The sequence below is a fragment of the Pan paniscus genome, chromosome 9 (genome assembly GCF_029289425.2).
Source record: "Pan paniscus chromosome 9, NHGRI_mPanPan1-v2.0_pri, whole genome shotgun sequence".
NCBI lineage: Eukaryota > Metazoa > Chordata > Mammalia > Primates > Hominidae > Pan > Pan paniscus.
The window spans coordinates 29,843,920-29,864,982 of NC_073258.2; the positions used below are offsets into that span (position 1 = coordinate 29,843,920).

At 41.5% G+C, this 21,063-nt stretch overlaps 1 long non-coding RNA gene across 4 annotated transcripts in view; it reads left to right on the forward strand.

Moving 5' to 3' along the window:
- The window catches only part of LOC103783633 (uncharacterized), a 173,931-nt gene that overhangs the window by 126,510 nt on the left and 26,358 nt on the right, over nucleotides 1-21,063 (forward strand). For all 4 annotated transcript variants that reach the window (XR_010113338.1, XR_010113340.1, XR_010113337.1 and 1 more), the window contains exon 3: nucleotides 6,014-6,174. This is a non-coding gene — a long non-coding RNA (uncharacterized LOC103783633). The remainder of the gene's footprint in view (nucleotides 1-6,013; nucleotides 6,175-21,063) is intronic.

The following is a 21,063-nucleotide window of genomic DNA, read 5'->3' on the forward strand; positions in this document are numbered from 1 at the left end:
GGGACTTGCCACTAAGAGTGAAGGAGAAAGGGTTGAGGGGTACTTGCCCCTCCCCCAGAAAAGCGGGACTTGCCGCTAAGGGTGAAGGAGAAGGGGTTGAGGGGTACTTGCCCCTCCTCCAGAAAAGCAGAGAAGGGGTAGAGACAAGGAGAGAAGGGGTTGGGGTACTTGCCCCTTTCCCAGAAAAGTGGGACCTGCCGCTAAGGGTGAAGGACCAAGGCAGGCATCCCTGCGTGGTCTGACACCTTTGAAACGTGGGTGAATAATCAGGCGTCCCTGCAATGATTAAACACCAAGGGAAGGCTGCCTTCCCAGTCCGTGACTGGTGCTGGAGTTTTGGATCCACGGATAAAACGTGTCTCCTTTGTCTCTCCCAGAAAATGAAAGGAATTGAAATTAAGAGAAGGGAGAGATTGAAGAGTGGAAAGGAGAAAGTGGTTGAGGGACAGTGAGAGAGGTTGGAGAAGAGAGTAAGAAGAGGCCGCTTACCTGATTTAAAATAGGTGAGATGTTCGTTGGGCTGGTCGGTCTGAGGACCTGAGGTCGTAGGTGGATCTTTCTCACGGAGCAAAGAACAGGAGGACAGGGGATTGATCTCCCAAGGGAGGACCCCCGATCCGAGTCACGGCACTAAATTTCATGTGTGTCCGTGTGAAGAGACCACCAAACAGGCTTTGTGTGAGCAATAAAGCTTTTAATCACCTGGGTGCAGGTGGGCTGAGTCTGAAAAGAGAGTCAGCAAAGGGAGATAGGGGTGGGGCTGTTTATAGGATTTGGGTAGGTAAGGGAAAATTACAGTCAAAGGGGGGTTGTTCTCTGGCGGGCAGGAGTGGGGGTCGCAAGGTGCTCAGTGGGGGTGCTTTTTGAGCCAGGATGAGCCAGGAAAAGGACTTTCACAAGGTAATGTCATCACTTAAGGCAAGGACTGGCCATTTACACTTCTTTTGTGGTGGAATGTCATCAGTTAAGGTGGGGCAGGGCATATTCACTTCTTTTGTGATTCTTCAGTTACTTCAGGGCATCTGGGCGTATATGTGCAAGTCACAGGGGATGTGATGCTTGGCTTGGGCTCAGAGGCCTGACAATTATTAGCCTCATTTCACATGAGGACACCAGGGTTAGGGGGCGGGCTGGACCAAGATCTATGTGGAGAGCAGAGTTCAACCCAAAATGCATGCTTTTTATCACTATATTTAGAGACAGACACACCTGGTTTCAATCCTTGAGGCTGCCACTAGCTATGTGATTTTTGAATAATCATTCTGAATCTTAGTTTCCACATCTGTAAATGAAGATAAAAATACCTTTCCAATTAAAAATGATTTTAAACTAGGCAACTTAGGCAAATTATTCTTTTCCTTCATGTACCTGGGCTTTCCCACCTCATCTAAGCACACTTGTTCTTTCTAATGCTTGCTGACTGCAACCAAAACCTCCAGAGCCCTTCATCCATCCTCTGATTGCCATGAATTGCCAACATCAGATAAATAGTTTAAAAAGTGGCAAGAAAGTAGGATTTCAAGTCAGAAGACTTGGATTTGAATCTTGCTTCAGCTTTGTATTAATTGTTATCATTCTGAATCATAGTTTCCCCATCTGAAAAATAAGATGTGGAGTTGTTATTATTGGTGGTGGTCTGTTCTAAGCATTAAATGAAGAAATGCATGTCAAACCTTCTGAAAACTCAGACACCAAACACTTGGAAAGGAGTCTGTTACAGTCTTACCAACGCACCACAATGTAGCAGTCTCTCCTTGTGAGGTATCACCCAAGACCAAGAGAATTAAGGAGTATGGACCCAAAGGGTGAGGTCGGAGTGAAAGTTTAATAAGTGAATGAAGAAAGCTCTCTGTTGCAGAAAGGGGACCTGGAAGAGGATTGCTGTTTTTCATAGTTGAATGCAAAGGCTTTTATAGGAAACTGATGAGGGCTGGGCATCTTGTTTGCATAAGGCATGTATTTCTGGTAGCTCCACCCCATCCTCCTAAGGTGCATGTGGGCCCTTAGCTTGAGTTACCCATATTGCTTTGTTGCCCTTATTATGCATGTGTCAGGGGATGAAATTTTCCACTGCTGGCATGTCTGGGCAAGTCACCTGTGTAGCCTTTCTTATCTGTGCAGCTGTGGGCATGTCTTAGGCAAGTCCCCCAGTGCAAGATCCCTTATCTGTGCCTGCAGGCTGTTCTTTTGTTTCTAAAAATTCAATCCAGGGCCCATCCTAACTGCCTGCCTGACCGGTTTCTTTCTTTTTCCTCTCTCAATTCTTATTAAGGCAGAAAAATTCTAGAATGACTTTTTGTCCTATAGCCTTGTTCCCAGAATGCTTTGGAAATGTAACAGAGCCAATTTATCAAGACAGGGGAATTGCAATAGAGAAAGAGTACTTAATGCAGAGCAAAGAGAAAAAAGATAAAGTTCTTTTAAATATATATAGCTTGGATATTCATGTTTAATTAAGCAAATTTTAACCATAGAGCTCTTTTGTTTAAAGAAAATCTCTTTTAAATCTCTTATTACTAGACTCTAGTCAGGACAGCCAATATTTCTGGCCTTTGAATTCTACCCCAGGTAACCGCCCACATGAAATTAGTAAGTTTTAATTAAGGTTATAACTTAACTATGGATACAAAAGGTGTTTTAAAGAGATGGTAAGCAGCTTTTTTTTTTTTAAAAAACAAGATTTAGAATATCCCCAAAGGTAGTACAGTGAAAGGAAAATTCAAGACAGGAAATCAGAAGCTATCTATGGGGTGAAAAAAAAAACCTCAATAAATGGCAAAGTTCCACAAATAACAAACCAGAAAGGAATCATTCTGTAAGCCAAGAATTGAACCTGGGCCACCATTGTCAAGAGATAAAAACCTTAGCTACTGAGCTACACAGCATTGAGCAGTTTCTACTGCTCTCCCCCGAAGAAGTCTACAGCAGCTGATTTGAAGCTTGCAAAGGCTTTTAAGTGCTCAAGATAATTTTTAGGGCTGTGATATGAACCCCCAAATTCCTGTCCTCTGGATGGTGGAGACCAGGATGAAGTACCTCTACATGGTCACAAAGTTAAGCTCTTAAAGACACAAAACAAGACAGAAATTTCATCTGGTATTGGTTTCAGGGACCCACAGCAAAGTTTATAACTGACCAGCCTGCCGGGTTGGCTTGAAAAGCAGGATTACAGGGGTCCTAAACTCATGTTCTATCCTGTGACACCCTTCTCTCCATTACGGAAAGACAAATTCTTAGTACAAAGTGCACCAGATTTGCCACAGCCTAAGACTAGTCTCACAAATCCTTTTTTACTATTCATCAAACCTTTGCAGAGACACACAGTGACATTTATCGCTTACCACTGCCCCCCTCCAACATACACACACACACACTCACACAGACACACAATGCAGAGAGAAAGAGAGAGAGAGAGGCCAGACACTTTTTTGGTAAGAATTCTTGCCCTTTGTGCCAGCATATCAGGTTTCTGGGTCCCCTTTCTCTGCAGCTTCTAGAAGAATGGAGCAGCATTTGATGGCCCTGTTCACCGTGCCATAGACGTGAGGGGACCAAGCCCCATTACAAAAGAAAATGATCCTTTTCTGTTTTATGGAACCATAGGCAAAAGCTTCTCAATGTTGCAAGATGCTGCCTGATGGGCTACATGGGGAACCAAATTAACATTTTCCATTCCAGTGGAAGCAAAATACACATAACGCTACAGACATTGGTCACCTTGTTCAGCACCCAACATCGACCTGGCAAGACTCGAACTTTTTCCCATTGGTCCCTGTTGTCTTTGATCTACACAAAGTGGGGAATGGTGACCTCCATCTGGGAATTCAATGGGTGATCTCTGGGCAAGATGAAGAGCAGTCACAAACCTGATCCAGGGCTGTTAAACTTCTTTCAGGACTCACTGAATGTGACCAGATAGATAAGGAGAGTTCTCTGAGTTAGGCCTGCTAGACTTCCATCAGCAATTCCTTCAGAGATCTCCTCCACATATACAAATACACACATATAGACAAGACAGACAGAAGGCTTTCCAAATTCCTAACCAACAATTCCAGAGTATCTCTTCCAAACTATCCTCCTATTCTCTGAGAAATCTCCCTGAAATCTTCTTGATTGAGGAGAAGTCTCCCGAACCAAGACTCTTTTTACTAGTTAGGCAGAGCCAACCGAGACCCCCCCAGGAGCCAAACCAAGACAGACACCCCATGTTGTAGCTACAGACACCTCACAATGGAGCTACAGAACTAGTTGCGAAAAGGAAGGAGACATTGGCAGCACCTAGGATACTCACCAACCCAGACACCCTACAATGGGGCTATAGACAGACACCCTGTGATAGGGCTACAGTTATGGGACGTCTCCCCAGGACTATTTCTCTATTGCAATTAAATCCATGCCCATTGGGTCGGGAGTGCCCTGTCAGTAGAGAGAGTACCAGAGTCAGCTCCCAGTCCAAGTGAACTAGGTGGCTGCTTGGGCTGGCCCCTGGATCCATTGCTGGAGGGGGCTACTGAACCACGGGCAGGTAGCCACAAGGGCAATCCTGGATGAGCCTCTAAATTTGTAACCACCCAATGGATTCACCTTGCCCACTGCTTAGACAGAGCTGATTTATTAAGACAGGGGAATTGCAATAGAGAAAGAGTAATTCACCCAGAGCCAGCTGTGCAGGAGACTGGAGTTTTATTATTACTCAAATCAGTCTCCCCAAAAACTCGGGGATCAGAGTTTTCGAGGATAATTTGGTGGGTAGGGGGCCAGTGAATCAGGAGTGCTGATTGGTTGGCTCAGGGATGAAATAACAGGGAGTCAAAGCTCTTCTCTTATGCTGAGTCAGTTGCTGGGTGGAGACCACAGAACTGGTTGGCAGGTCCAGGTGGGGCCGTCCGGTTGGTAGAAATACAGAAACCTGAAAAGACATCTCAAAAGGCCCATCTTAAGTTCACAATAGTGATGTTACCTTTAAGAGTAACTGGGGAAGTTGCAAATCTTATGACCTCCGGAATAATGGCTGGTAATATCTAGAATTCCAGCCCCTCTCATTCTAACTTGGTGGCTGGTGGCCTTTCCTTCATTTTATAAGAACAGTTTAGTTTTGGGGAAAGGCTATTATTTAAACTATAAACTAAATTCCTTCCCAAGGTTAGTTCAGCCTACGCCCAGGAATGGACAAGGACAGTTTAGAGGTTGGAAGCAAGATGGAGTTGGTTATGTCTGATATCTTTCACTGTCATAATTTCCTTAGTTATAATTTTGCAAAAGTGGTTTCGGGAAGGCCATTGTTTGCACAGTATTTTCATACTCTTAATTTGTAGCTGCATATGTTTGCATGTCTTACTTTTTAAGTGGCAGGAGTTTTGAGTCTAGGGTGTGTCTTTCAAGTTTCTTTACAGAACTTAGAAATAATGGATGTTTAATAAACGCTAGATGTACAGATAACATTCAAGCTTTCTATGCATCTGTCTTTCATGTTTTTGTTGGGATGTTTTTCAACAGTCTGGAGACCTCTTAACAATGGAGTGAAAGGCTTTGAAAAATCTCTAAAAGCCTGTATAAATGCAAAAGTATTTTAAATTTACAGGAGGTGCTGTTACTACTAATACTGTGCAAATTTATGAGTAGTTGTGGAAATAATAACTCTATGAGCAAAAATGCTTCTATTTCTGTTTTGTTCTTTGCATTGTGCAAATATAGCCTATATAAATCAAATTTCTACATTTCTGCATCCTGTGTGCCTTAAGACATATGTTGAGATATCAAAAGAAGAAAAAAACATATAACAACCTGGAATCACAAAAGGCTGAAGCTTAAAGATCATTATGTTCAGCCCTGCCATTGTACAGACGAGGAGACTATGTCTAAGGGACACAAAATGACTGGCCTAAGGTCACACAGCAAAATAGTAATCTTTTTTCTGTCATTATTCGTTCTCTGAAATATGTGGGTGTGTTTAGTATTGTTGACATTTCCTTGGAAAAAGAACAATTTTTAAAATGAAATCTTTTCTTTCCAGGGCTAGAGCAATGTATCTTAGGCTCACTTAAGGAAGCTGTAGAGATGAGCCCAAGGAGGGAAACCAGAAGAGCCCCCCAGGCTCACCAGTTGTTTGTTGGCTCCCTACAAACATGTCATTCAAGTGGCTAATCTTACAACAGCACAAATTCATCTAACCAGGTGAGTTTCTTCGAGTCATTTCAAATAATTATTTCTTGAGCATCTACTTCATGCCAATGGTGTGCTAGATTCTATAAGAAAATAAATGTGAATTACTCACAGATAAAAATAAATAACAATCAGGCTGCGTACAGTGGCTCATGCCTGTAATCCCAGCACTTTGAGAGGCCGAGTGGGGTGTATCACTGGAGGTCAGGAGTTCAAGACCAGCTTGGCCAACATGGTGAAACCCCATCGCTACTGAAAATGCAAAAATTAAGTGGGCATGGTGGCACACACTTGCAATCCCAGCTACTCAGGAGGCTAAGGCATGAGAAACGCTTGAATCCGGGAGGCAGAGGTTGCAATGAGCCAAGATCGCACCATTGCACTCCAGCCTGGGCAACAGAGTGAGACTCCATCTCAATAAATGAATAAATAAATAACAATCAAGAGAATAGAATCAATATAGCCCAGTGGACAAGACCATGGATTATGGAGCCAGACTAGCTACTTACTAGCAGAATGATTAATTTTGAGCAAGACCCTTAAGCTCTTTGGGAGTCAGGTTCTTCATGTATAAAGTGTGGCTTACTTAATAGTTTCTGTGAAGTTGTGAATTTAACAAATATCAAGCTCCTTGCCAAAGCTAACTAATTTGCTAATCACTGATTTTGCAAAGCGTGTTGTGGAGATGTGGCTGGACAGGTTTGCCATCAGAGTCGATATACCGTTGTATTAAAAACAAGATAAAAAAAAAAAGCTGCCAAGTTCTTTCGTGAGTGGTTGGTTAGTCTGAAATCTTTGCAAGATGCTGATGCTCAAGCTGTTGACCTACTCATTGCCTACTTTAACAACTGTCAGAGAAACATGATGTGGGGTAAGGAGGTGCTTTTTAAAAATCATTCATAGACTTCTGTAAAATGCAAGATAAAGTTATTTTAACAGTGGAAAAAAAAAAAAACAAATATCAGGTGCTTTCAGGGTCCGACATATAATAAGTGCTATAGTTAACAGTTATTTTACGTTTATTATCTCCCTGGGTCTCACCCTAAGCCTATGAAGTAGGTAGCACTCACCTTTTATAGAGGAGTAAACTGAAGTTAAGAGGTCAAGTAGCCTGCTTAGGTCACCCTGCAACCAGCAACAGAGCCAAAAGTCAAGCCCAGGTCTGTCCGACAGCCAGGCCTGGCCTCATAAACACTGTTCTGTGTGCTGTCCTCAGACACAAACCTTGCTCTCCAGAAAGTCATATTCTAGAAGCCTTATTGCAGGGCTGAAAACACTAAGTGCCACTAGAGAGATAGAAATAATGTGGATGGGGATTTCACAACAGGGCCTGTGGGAAATTGTTTCCAGCTTAGAAAATCAGAGGGAGTTTTAAGGAAGAAATGGAATTTGAGTCTTGAATGATTTATTTGTGCAGAAGCAGGAGTGAGAAAGGACAAACAAAAAACCAGGGATGAGAGGGGTGAGGTATAGTTTGGAAACAGGCAATAGATGGTTCAATAAAAGTGGACCCTGGGATATGTGCAGGAGAGCAGGGAAAGGTGAGGCCTGCAACCCTCCCTAGGTGAAGTCAGATCACAAGGGGCCTCAAGTACCAAGCTAAAGAGTGTGCATCTAAAATTGAAGGTCCTTAAATAGCTTTTTAAAAGACAAATGGGGGGGAAAAAAGACCAAATGGGAAAAAGGAAAAAATAAGACCTAAGACTTGGAGACACGGTGATTATTTGTCAGTAAGAATTGGCGGAATATGGGCTTATTAACCTAGTTAGTTCTCTTCTGAAAAAGCCACATAGGTTTTACAGAAAAAAAAGTTGATTTTGCAAACAACATACTTGTTCATCTGAAGAGTTGAAGCATTTTTTCTGAAATGTGATATAATTTTTATATTTAAGTTAAAATGCAATTATAGGTATTTTTCCTTGATTGGATAAAATAGATCTAGAATTTAAATTTTATTTGTGAATTGTTCCCCTCCTTCCCTCTCCCTCTCCCTTCCTTCCGTCCGTTTGCATTTGTGTTTGGTTCACTCCTCTCTCTTAGACAAAAGGTATTTTCTCATTTCTTAATCCCAATTTCTCCTTCATGTTTTGAGTGCTGTTTTATGTTTCAATTTCATATTTATTGTAATATGAACCCTCAGCCACTAGGACATCCAACATCCCTAGAATGGCAGAGTTGAAATGAACAGTAGAGAAGTTCTATTCTAACATTCATCTTACAGCTGAGACAATGAAGGCTCAGAGAAAGAACATGACTTTTTCAAAAACACAGAGTGAGTTCAAGGCAGAAGTGGGACTTGGACTTGTTTTCTGGCTCCTTTCTAGTGCTCATTTCAGTGCATCATCTGAGCACATGTGTAGGCAGGGCTCTGGGCCTTTACCTTCTTGAGAATGGTTTAGGGAGTCTCAATAGACTTCTCATGTACTGCTGCAGGACTTAGAATCTATGAAGTATTTAGAGCTGGAGGGAACCTTAAGATCCTCAAATTCTGCATCGTCCTGGCTATGGTCTAAATGGTCCCTCCAAAATTCATGTGTTGAAAAGAATCCCCCGTGCAACAGTGTTGGGAGGTGGGGCCTTTTTGGGAGATGTTTAGGTAAACAGACTAATGCCACTATAAAAGGGCTTGATGAGAGTTTGGCCCATTTTCACTCTCCCATCCCTTCTTCTATGTGAGAACACAGTGTCCTCCCATCTGAAAAATGCAGCATCAAGGTGCCATCTTGTAAACAGAGAGCAGCCCTCACCAGACAGCTGAACCTGCTGGTGCCATGATCTTGGACCTCCCAGCCTCCAGAATAGTCAGAAATAAATTTCCATTCTTTATAAATTACCCAGTCTCAGCAATTCTGTTAAAACAATACAAATGGGTGAAGAAACTCCTTTTGCAGAGGAGAAGACCAAAGCTGAAAGAAGTGAGGGGGGACCTGCTTAGCTTATGTGGCTAGAGACGTACAGAGCAAGGTCAGGGATTCCAATCTGCTGACTCGAGGCCCATGTTTTCACTCTGTACATGCTCATCCTTATTTTCAAAGTCTCCAGTTCAAAAATTCATCTCTTTGCAGTCACATATACTGAAAGGAATTCTCCTTCACAATGCCTGGAGGAGCTTCAAGTGGAATGTGTCCAAACCAGGAGGAAACAATTCCCTTGGTTCTCCTCTGGATGTCAGTGCAGGTTGGTGTGCGGTGAAGGTAGGGGTGTGGAAAGCTGGCCAATTCCACTTTACAAGTTCTTTATTCTCTCATACCCGGGAAGTACCACAGCTACTGAATTCTTGGTGAAACCAGAACCTAAAACAGTAAAAGTGGAGTTGGGAACCTGGGGAAGCAATACTCAACCAAGCCAAAACTAAGATTGCATATTTACATAGAATGGCTGTAGCCATGTTGTTCTTCACACTCACAAAGTGAACACACAGCTCAAGGCTCAGTGGCCAGACTATGTGGTGGGGGTGGGATGTGGCAAGATGTGCATGCATGTGAAAGAACAGTGTAAACTCTAAAACATCTACAACAGGGAAAAGCAAAAAGAAATCCGTATTTCTCCCTCTGATTATCTTGGTCTCTCTCTTCTGTCATGGATTAGACCCAGAGAAGAATACTAGTCCAAATCTCCAGCAACTGTTCATCATTTTTAACCTTTCCTGCCTGGTAAAATAACCTGGGAGCTTTGAAAATAATATTGATGCCTGAGCTTCACCCCCAGAGATTCTGATTTACCTGATGCAGGATGGGGTCTACAATTCATAATTTTTTAAAAACTCCCCAGATGCCTAATGTGCAACTAGGGTGGAGAATTACTCAATTAAACTATCAAGTTGCTTTCCCTGACTGCTGGGATCCCTTCCTTGGCTGCTGCAAACAATGTTGTAGCCACTTAGGGCTAAATACACTTATAATGTGGCCTTACACTGCATTCATTCAATTTAATAGACACTTGTTGACTGCTTTCCGGTACATGGCTAGGTGAACTGCAGTGGGTACACAGGTGAATGAAAATGTCCACTGCTCTAGAAGAGTTTATACAAATAACTGCAGCTTAGTAAGGGAGCAATTATTTTTCCCAAGAAAATGCTAAAGGCTTCATGCAATTGAACCTTTAACATATAGAAACATTTTTTATATTCATAGAAAATTCATTTGTTAAGAGAAACCTGCCTAATCGAAAATTTGCTTTGATAAGTCTACCATGGTATACAAACAAGCCGTGGACTAGTGCCTAGGTTTGAAAAGTGAAAGCTTCTCTGCATAATAGAGAGTGAGAGCAGGTGATCAGCACTAAATGCTGTGTAGGGAAATGGTCAAAAGGACACTTAATGACTTTTAGAGATGGGATCTCAATCTGTCACCCAGGCTGGAGTGTAATGGCATGATCTTAGCTCACTGCAGCCTCAAACTCGTGGGCTCAAGTGACCCTCTCGCTTCAGCCTCCTGAGTAACTGGGACTACAGGCACATGCCACCACACCCAGCTATATATATATATTTTTAATTTTTTTGTAGAGACAGGGTCTCGCTATGTTGCCCAGGCTGTTCTCAAACTTCAGGTCTCAAGCAATCATTTTGCTTCAGCCTGCCAACATGTTGAGATTATAGGCCTGAGCCTCCATGCCCAGCCATAAGGCCATTTTTAATAAGAACTGTTAAAAATAAAATGTCAATTATGGAATGTAAACTTCATTTTCACATTTATTAAGAAGTCTTCCATAAAATACACATTGCTCATTATTCAGTGAGAGTGAATTGTGTATGAAAAATTCGAAGAAGTGCTAAATCCCACCTTGAGATGGCAGAAGAAAACCAGAGGGTACACATGGGGCAACTGCCTGATGTGTGGGTTTGCTAGATTTTACAATTAAAATTGCAGGACACCCAGTGAAATTTGAATTTAAATTAATACAAATCATTTTTTACTATAAATATGTTCCATAGAGTATTTGCACACACTTACATTAAACAATTATTCATTTGGTTTGATGTTTTTTCTGGCAGCCCTATTTTGGGTTATGGTTGGGTAGGGATTTTATAATCAGAGAGGGAGACAGGGAATGGACAAAGGTGCAGAGGAGGTAGAATGTAAGGTACATTTAGGGAATAGGGAGAAGTAGGGTTGGAGTGCACTGTCAAGTGTGTTGGAAGTTGTCTGGACATTAAAGTAGGAAAATAAAGCTACATCCTATAAGGCCATAATGCCAATATCACCAATTTGTTACTCTGTCAGCAATGGATAGCCCTTTGATATATTAAAGGGAGGGAAATCATATGCTCTATTCATCCATTCATCTATCCATCCATCCATCCATCCATCCACATTAATGTATCTGTATCAATATGGCACACTTGAAAAGCATATGTCCTCTGAATTTATATTCTAGTTCTGCTATATGCTCACTGAGTGATCTTCTGCAAATTACTGCCTCTCTCAGCCTCAGTTACCTGAAAAATAGGCATAATTAGATCTACATCTTACATCTCTCATCAGGTTTATCACAGTGACATACAATTACCAAGCAGACAAGTCTTTTTGACTCGTTTGAGGGTTCCAATACTGTGTATGCCAACTTAGACCATTATTTCCCAGAAACATTCCTCTTAGTCTATCGATTTCATTCCCTTGCAATGCACTGGCCTTTACATCTGCATAGTCAACAGTGAGTAAAGACAGCATTTCTGTCTCTCCTGCCACATCAGTACATTTGTGTATAGGTAGGTGTTGCTATTTGTGTAATGTATTACGAAGTGTTTTCACATTCATCATTGTCATTGAACCTTCAGAGAGATCATTCTGCTATCATGGGAGGATGTTGGAAGTGGGTTGGGGTAGAGAGATTGAGGGTAGAGAGATGGGTTGGAAGGCTGCTGTGATAGCCCAGGCGAGATGCAATGAAGACCTGAACCAGAGCAGTGGAAAGGTGAGCTGAAAGTGAGAGGAATGGATGAAAACAAACGGCACAGAAATAAAAACAAAGGGAAGTTCTGACACCCGCGTTTTGGTCTCCTTGACATTGCTTCCATTTCCTCTAGGGACATGTCCTGGATAAGGGTGAAACTGGATGCTCCTTGGCAGTTTCAGATGTCACCACCCCTAACTTTCCATTGGATAAAAGAAGGCCCAAAATAGCCTCTGGTCCCATAGGCTAGTGATTACTGGGACTCAGATTCCTGTCCTGAAAACACGGGGAAGAAGCCAGGCATTTGCCCACTCACCCTCTCACCAGCTGACCCAGGGCATTAGCACCCTGGTGCCTGCTGATGCAGAGCATCTGCCAAATTCGATTAGCCCCGTGGCCTGGCTAAGCTGGGCATGTCCTGCACTGCTTCTAAAACAAGCCCTCCAGGAAGGGGCTGCGAGACTCGGAGATGTTTTTTCCTACTGTCAAGCAGGACTCACTGCTTGGCAGTTTGAGGTAGGGATGGGGAGGAGATAAAAATATTAGAAGATGCAGAAGATAAAACCAAATACTAATCTAACAGTCACTTCTGAAAACAGAGAAAACACTCCAAACAGTCAACATGGATTGTTTTTTTTTTCTCTTTGCTTCAACTTAGTAAAGCCTTTTGGAGTCCAGCAGAATGAGCCAAGCAGTGTGAAATGTGTGGAAACATGTTGTTGGCTCAGAGCAGGTTGCTTGGAGGTGGGACAGGTGACGACCTGCCTGTGAGAAGCCCATAGAGCTCTCTTCTTCTCACCACTGGGTCAGTTGATCCTCATCTGTAGATGAGAGATCCTCATCTGTAGACTCAGCCCTCCTGCAGCCATTAGTGCCTCTCCTGTTTCTAATCACAGGGAATCTAAAGAAATTTAAGGAGCCTCGTTCAGGAGCTCAGTGTTAGATTGAGCTTTCTGGTGGGTCCATTCTGACTCTGAATGTTGATTTTACTATCTAAAATCATTATTCTTGTTTCTATGGCTAGGGTCCTACTTGTATTCAATTTCCTATAGAACTAGCGTCCTGTCTTGTTAATTCCCAGTCATTAGAATCCCACACCCAAGTTTGGGACCAGGTTAGGGCTCTGAGTCCCATGGGCAGAAATCTCTGATACCTCTGACTCCTGTTTACCTAGAGGAAGAAGAATCTGGGGCAGCAGTTCTACCCTGGCTGGTCAACAAAACCACTGGAAAGATCTTTAAGAAATACAGATGCCTGGGCCCCACCCCCAGAGATTCTGATTTACCTCATCTGGGTATAGATATATTTTTTAAATTCCCTATGTGATTCAAATGTACAGGTCAGGATTGAGAGCCACCAGTCTGGTGGTTAAAATTCGAGGCCTTGGGATTATATAGATGTGGCTTCAAATCTGACTATATCATTTATTAACTGTATGACCTTGGGCAAGTTATTTAGGCTACTGTGTTGTCAGTTTTCTTGTCTCTCAAATTACATCTATCTCATGATTATTTTAGATAGCATGGAAAGCATTTAGCATGGCATCTGGTACAAAATAGGGATGTAACAGTATTGCCTATTGCCAAACACTTGTCCTTGTGTTCAACCAATTGCTAGGGTAATCTTACCCTTTACTTGATTTACATATGATTCTTTGCATATGGATCATCTGTCTGAAACCCATCGATAGAACTCTTTATACTCATTATAGAACATTCTTCACCCTTTCGCATCTAACTTCTGCTGAACTCGAGGGACACATCAGTCCCCAGCACCTTGACTTTACTACCTGATCTACCCCATCACCAATGGGATCTGTTCTTAAGAAAGTGGGAAAGCCAAGATAGCAAACTGAGTTCATCTTTTGGTTCAATTCAATTCAGTTGGCAGTGGAGCATGACCTTGACATGACTTGTGAGGCTGAGGTGCAGCAAAGACTTACAAGTGATGTCAGCCATACATGGAGGAATGGGGGAGAGAAGGCTGGCGCTGGTGGCCAGGGCTATTGCAGACCCAGCAGGCCTGAGTCATTATCCTTTCTCTTCTCCACCAATCCCAAACACAAAATAACTGTAAAGTATTGACCTAGGGAGGATTGGGCACTCCTGAGTCTTGCAAGTGGTTCCACAACACTCTGCCTATCTGCCCAATCCCAGCAATTCACAGGAAGCTCATCAGATTGGCCATGAGGTTAAAGGGGTGACAACTGCCCCATATCCAAGTATTGGAAATAGCTGACATGAAGCTCTAGAAACCCTACATTCAGGTTTTTCAGCACAGAGTAGGGTTGTATCCACTTTTGGAAAGGCCTCCATGCAATGAAAGACTGTTTGCATGTTAACCTTAAAAGATCAATCCAGGACTCTTCTGAAAGCTAAAAATTCTAAGCACCACTGGTGGTCTCCCTTTTTGAAGGAAGCCAAATCCCTTGGACATGTAACTAGCTATTCCACCCCCCTCCCCACAACCACGGCCTTTTTTTTTTTTTTTTTTTTCCTTCTGTATGTTCTCAATGCCCTTTGCACTTTCAAATTTTTCAGTGGTTTAAGAGTGGCTCCAGATCCAGGCTGCCCTGCTACTCACAAGTGTTGCAGCCTTTGCCAACTTAATTGAATTCTCTGTGCCTTAGTTTTTTTCATCTCTAAAATGAGAGTGCTAAAACTACCACCTAGTTTATGGATTGTTGTGCAGTGAGAAAATCTGCATAAGATGCCTTGAACACTGCCTGCTTATAGTAAGTACTAGTCACTATAATTGTGCAATGGGTTAAATGTATGTCAAGGACATGGGGCAGAAGTTGAGGTAGGATTTTCCTGATGTGCCATGTCTATTTTTAGAAATGTGACTGTGGCCCCTTGTTTCTTTCAGACTATGTGAGTTCATCCATTTCACCCTGGCTTCAGTCATTGCCATTCAGCTGGGATAGACACTTAGGAATAATGGGCTTCATTTGGAATGTACAGTCTAGAAAAACACCCTTTATTGTAGTATATCTCTTCCATTTGCCTGAGTGTATGTAGTGGCCACAGTTTAACTGCCAAGCAGTATTATTGCTAGTGGGTAAACAAGAGTTATCTCTCTGAGTCTTCCAGAAAAGACAAAGTGACCCTGGATGCTAATGGCACAGATGAGATGGGATCTCTTCCAGGAGTCTGAATATGAGAAAAGAGTCTCTGAAGCGTGTACTAGATGAGCCCAGCTTATTACCAGTCAGCAGAGTGACTTCCAAGAGTTTGTAAACATTTTCTGAGGCTTTCTCATGGGTCTGTAACTTTCCTAAGTGCTTTATATGTATTACCTCATTTAATTGTCACAAAATCCCATGAGGTAAGTGGGAATATTTTTACCTGTCCTTTGCAGGTGAGGAACTGAGGCACAGAGAAGTTAAGTGACTTGCCTACAGTCACACAGCTCTTGTAGCAGAGTTGGGATTCAGACTCCACTCTTTACTATATTATGTGCCCCCTGAGTGGTGAGATGTTGGATCCCAGAGGAAGCAGAGCTCTGAGGTCATCAGGAAGGAGAGCAGGGCATGAAGTGGGAGCAGAGGTGGATTGAACAAAAACATAGATTTCTCAGAGATTCAGGCACAAAGGACTCAGGGCCAGAAATAAACCAAAGTTGGATTGCTGAAATGAGGAGTTTCAAACACTGGCATGCCAGTGAGGTTTGTCTCCTAAGCTAGCCAAAGCTCCACTCAGAATGACCTCTTTACCATTCTGAAATATCTGCTGTTGCTCTGAGGAAATCTGCTGCTGAATGTGGTGTTGCTGTGATTTGTTATGAGATACTTTTGTTCTCAAGGCCATCCTCTCAGGAGGAGGAACTATCCAGAGTACTCGGGAGGTGGTGGTGAAACAGATTGGGAACCGTACATCCTTGGTGAATTTATAAAGCCCTAAAGAACAGAGATGCAAACCCATTTCATTCAAAGAGCTCTGTAAACAGTGACTCTACAGGATGCTAATCCAGCAGTTTCATGCAGAGTTTCCTGACCCTGCAACTTGGCAAAACACAAGGAATCTCTCCTTGCCAGGCACCATGTAATACAGTAAGAATGAGTGACATAAAACAAAGGTAAATACATTGCCTGGCTTTGAAAGTAAGGTTAGACCCTGGTAGAAAATTTGCATCTTGAGGAATATATGGGCACCTTCCCCAAGGTATTTTCTGCCTGCTTGTCAGACAGTTGGTAATATTTTTATAGTTGCATATGAAGTAGAAACCTTCCTTTGGTCACATCCTCCCCAACCGCCACACTAACCCAAGGTGCCTCCTGCTTTTAATCTTGTGGTAAGTGCCAAGAAATAAGGACACCAGCTATGGAGGGAGGCAGGAGATGCACAGTGAATTATCTCAGAATGCTTCCCGGCCTTTATGTGCTTCAGAAACCTCTTTAATCTCTTTTTATGGCAAATAATGAAGTAGGAAGAATGAAATTGTAATACTAAAACTGAAATTTACCTCCAAGACCATCCTCTTGGGAGATCCCCCAAGTTCAGCCTCTTCCTCTGACAGTTGAGGGCATGGAGGTTCAGATACCGGAAAGGGTTGGCCAACCTGATGATTGAACTACCAAGATACCTGGCTCCCAAGGTAGGCTTGTTAGAATTCAGGCTTCTGTATTGCCTAATGGATGGGTAATACATTTGGACACCCTCCCCTCCATCCTAGAAATAGAAAAATCTTCTAATGCAATTTGCCTTGTAAAATGTGCAGGAGTGTGCACACACACATACACATACACACAGAGATGGGAATAGCTATGTTCAGGTCCTCATTTCCAGAAACCAGTTCCTACAATATAGAAAAGCTTTGCCACAAAGTCTGAGGAAGCCCTTTGTATTTATAGTCTGGTCATTCTAGAGGTGTGAACCTAGATTTCCTCAGCTGGATGTTAATAGCTGATTAATTCAGGATGCTGATTTAATTTGTGACCTATAAAACGCTATTTCACAGAGAATGGGCTGTGTTGGCATGTGCAGAGACCAGCTCCCCAGATGGAATAATCTTTTCCTTATTAATTTGCTGCATGTTGCTTCTCATTTCTCACAGTCGTTCCAAATGTGTTACAAACGACTACGTGCTCTGGGTCCTGAATCCACTACTGCTGTTGCTTTGAAAGAAAAAAAAATTGTTGACTATGAAGGGCACTGAGCTTTCCTGGCTCACATTTGCATGCTCACTTTCAAACCATCAGTGCATTCTTCTCTTAGAACACTAAGCCTTGCTCCACCTGCGAGCACCCATCACTTTTGTGTTGTTTAGGAAATGCAAACATAGATAGTTTGATGTTTTCAGGGCCAAGCAAACAGGTAGTGACATGATTGGGATCAGATCTACAGTTTCAAATTCTTGGGTTGTGCTATCTTCCTGTTATCTAGAACATGTGAAAGGCTGTTTAATCCCCTTAGTCCAATGATCCTCAAATTTGAGTGGGCACAGAATCACCTAGAGGGGTTGTTAAAACTCAGACTGTTGTACTCTACCCCCAGAGCTTCTTATTTAGTAAGTCTAGGATGGGAACTGAGAGTCTGCATTTGTAAAAAGTTCCCAGAGATGCAGATGCTGGTTGCAGACCACACTTTGAGATCATTCCATGAGTCTAACTGGAGGAGAGTATGGGTACTGTTATCTCCAAGTAAACACTGCTTGGTATCTGTTGGAGCAGGTCTCTGCTGGGTAAGGTTTCTATTTTATGTCTTTTTCCTCTTTCCTTCCTGATATGCACCAAATCCCAGTTTAGCAACTATTTTTTAAATGTTAGGGCTCAATGGAGAATGCAGCTTGACTAAATAAATTTAAATGTGTACTGCAGTACTTGACATGGATTTTTTCAAATTGTGAGCACTTAAGCCAGACAAAAATATTTCCCCTGGGTTCAGCCATTCTATGCAGACCAGCCCCTGGTTTCTAAGGAACCATTTGAAATAGAGTACAGTACCAAAGTGCAGAGCTGCAGAAGCATCTTTATGTCCTTTCTAAATGTAGAACATACACCTCAAGCTCAGGATTTCAACTAACACTTTTTGGTCATTTACAGGCTTGAGACAAGTCCTGTCATTAACTACAACATTGTGTGTGAGGCTTTTTTCAGGACAGATGAGCTTATTTTTCTAAAGGAAAGGACTTTTGTTTTGCCAGATATAAAATAGCAGCTCACACTTAAACGCAAAGGTCTTGTTTATTGTTTGTGTGGTGAGGTTTAATTGGAAGGCCTGCTTTTTACAATTCCATGCTACTGACATTACCAAGCACACAGGATTGTTGTTAGAAAAGCAAATGCCAGGCTAGGGAGCTCCTAATCTGGTGGTCTGTGCCTTGTAAATAATTGGGGTGCGGGGGTGAGGTAAAGGCCTATGGAAATCCTACAGAGTGCCACAGAAATGGGTCTTCTCAATTATGATAATGTGTAAGATCACAGTGCTTTTTCTGTTAATATTTAAACATAGTCTTCAAGTAATTTACTGCAAATAATCACATATTAAAAAGCAAGGAGTTTGCTTTTTTTTTCCCTACAAATAATTCAAATGGTGGCCAGAATTGAGAGAATGGATGATCATACTCACAAGATTGGGGATAGACATGCAGGCAGTGTGTTTATTAGAAGGAATGTCCATAAACATGGGCTGGTTTGGAGTGGCTTCACCTACTCTAGTTGCTAAGTTTAGCTATTAGGTGGGGAGTTCACCAACCACCAGTTAGTTCAATGTAACCAACAAAAGTCAGATTCCCAACCATTACCCCCGCTTGTCACCAAACCAAGCAGCCAACCAACCTTTAAAACCACAGTTTAAAAACCCACAGCTAAAAGGATGGCCTATGTTCCATAAAATACTAATTTTGCTGGTCAACATTCTGAGGTTGGATCAAATCCGTGAATGGCTTTTTGCAAGCTAAATGCTTCATCTTCCTAAATTTATGTACACGTATATTGTTTCTTATCCCAATTAACAGTCTTTATTTAACAATGGCTTATCAAAATATGCAGCCATTTCTACTTTAACTTATAGACCAGGCTTGATGTTAGAACATGATGGAGACAAGTATGTTTTATAATAACCTTAAACCTTAACACTACTGGGAGTGCTGGCTGAACTGAGGCAATGCCTGAAGCCATTTGTTGCAGTTCAAAAAGTGTTTGACATTTTATCCAGATCTAGAAGTCACTTAAATGAATGAGGAACAATTTAACACTGACCCATTCTAAGACTTAGTTCAGATTCTCATTTCGAACTGTCTTATTATTCATTGAATTAGTACAGCTCATAAAAAGATTTCATAGACACAGCTAATAACCACAGAGGCTTATCAGTATGGAGAAAAACAACAGATCAAAGCAATGATCTGAGTTATTTCCTGGCATCTTAGTAATTAAACAAGTTTAACTGCTTACTCAATGAATGCAGTACACATTGGTTACTCCTGTTAACTCCAAGTTGGATAATTTAGTAGATGTCTCTATTTTGTTTTTTTCTCCAACCTCATCTTCTAATGAAAACTTTCAGTCATGTTTACCAAACTCGTTTAACTTCAAGTAATTTGGATGTCATGTTTAATTTTTACTTTTTTTACTCAACCATTTAAAAAATATTTTAGTCCTCTGATTATGAAAATTGGTCAAGCCTGAAGTTTATCAAAGTTCTAAGTCCATGGCTGGGCTGTCATGACTGGCAGTCAAGGGCTTCTCTTAGAGTACTTTTCAAGTTCACTGGACAGATTAGGATAGAGTAATTCATCTCATTCGATCTGTTTTCCCATATACACAACACAAGTCAATGTTTGTTATGACTTTCCTGATCCTTATTTATAAGACAATACAAGAGGAAACCATGTGTGTATGTTTAGAAATAGAAATGATACATTGCACAGATATAGTTCACCACGTTATGGGATGGGTTGTCAGTGTTCAAATGGGGAGGCTGAAGAGTAAGAACAGATGCTTTTTTTCCTTAATGGCCCTTTCTCTGATTTAAAATCCTTCCATTTATTTCCCTAAGATTTAGTGATAACTTTAAACACTTTAACTAAATTACCCAGCGGCTTGGCAGCCATCACGGAGGCAAATCCTTTTAGAAATCCTAGCAATCTGTTAGATTGTGGGTACTATGATATAAAATCTGTGTGCTCCACGTACAAAAATTAAATCAGTGCTATGGATACAAATACATACTGCAAATGGCACCACTTCCAAACCGAGGGTATGTGACCTGTCTCCAAATATTGAATTTCTTTTTTTATTTTTTTCCCCAGTACTTGACTTTCTAAATTTGGGCCAATTTATTCTCATTATCCCTAAGTAAACCTACTTTGATTTTTTTTTAACAGTTATTTTATAGTCAAATAGAGCCAGCCAGCCAGCCGTGATTCGTGGATCCTGATGTTGCTAGGATACATGGTTTGGTATCTGATGAAAGTATATCACTTCAAAGGGGTAAAACTTTCAAGTGTCCGAGAAAATGACACTCCCATCTTCCACCATGGAAGACAGATCCAATCCTACAATTTCTCAGAAGCTCACAGACTGCAGGATTGGCCTCCCAGGCTTTCAAATAAGTATCCTCTCTGGAGGGCTGTTTAATTACTAAAACTAGTCAGATTAGTCTTAAAGCAAGGAACACACGTATTTATAATAAAACACGTTTTCATGTTTGTTTTACAGTAAAGAGAAAAAAACCCAGAACCCCCAGATTTTATGTACTTTGAAAATATATTTAAAAACATTAAAAATTCTATATTTAAAACATATATTATATGTTAATTAGTACACTTAAATAGAACTTGTATTTACAATAGGCTTCTGATGCGGTTAAGTTTTAATGCCAATTTTTTTCAATAACATAATTATATAAATATACTAAAATACAATAAATATTGTTTTTTGTTTTACATGGTGAATAATATCTTTACCATAGAGAGAACAAGGCCACAGACATTTACTTACATTTTCAATGGGAATCACCATAAAAAAGCAACAGGCCTGCTGCCATGCATGAAACACTTCTGCCA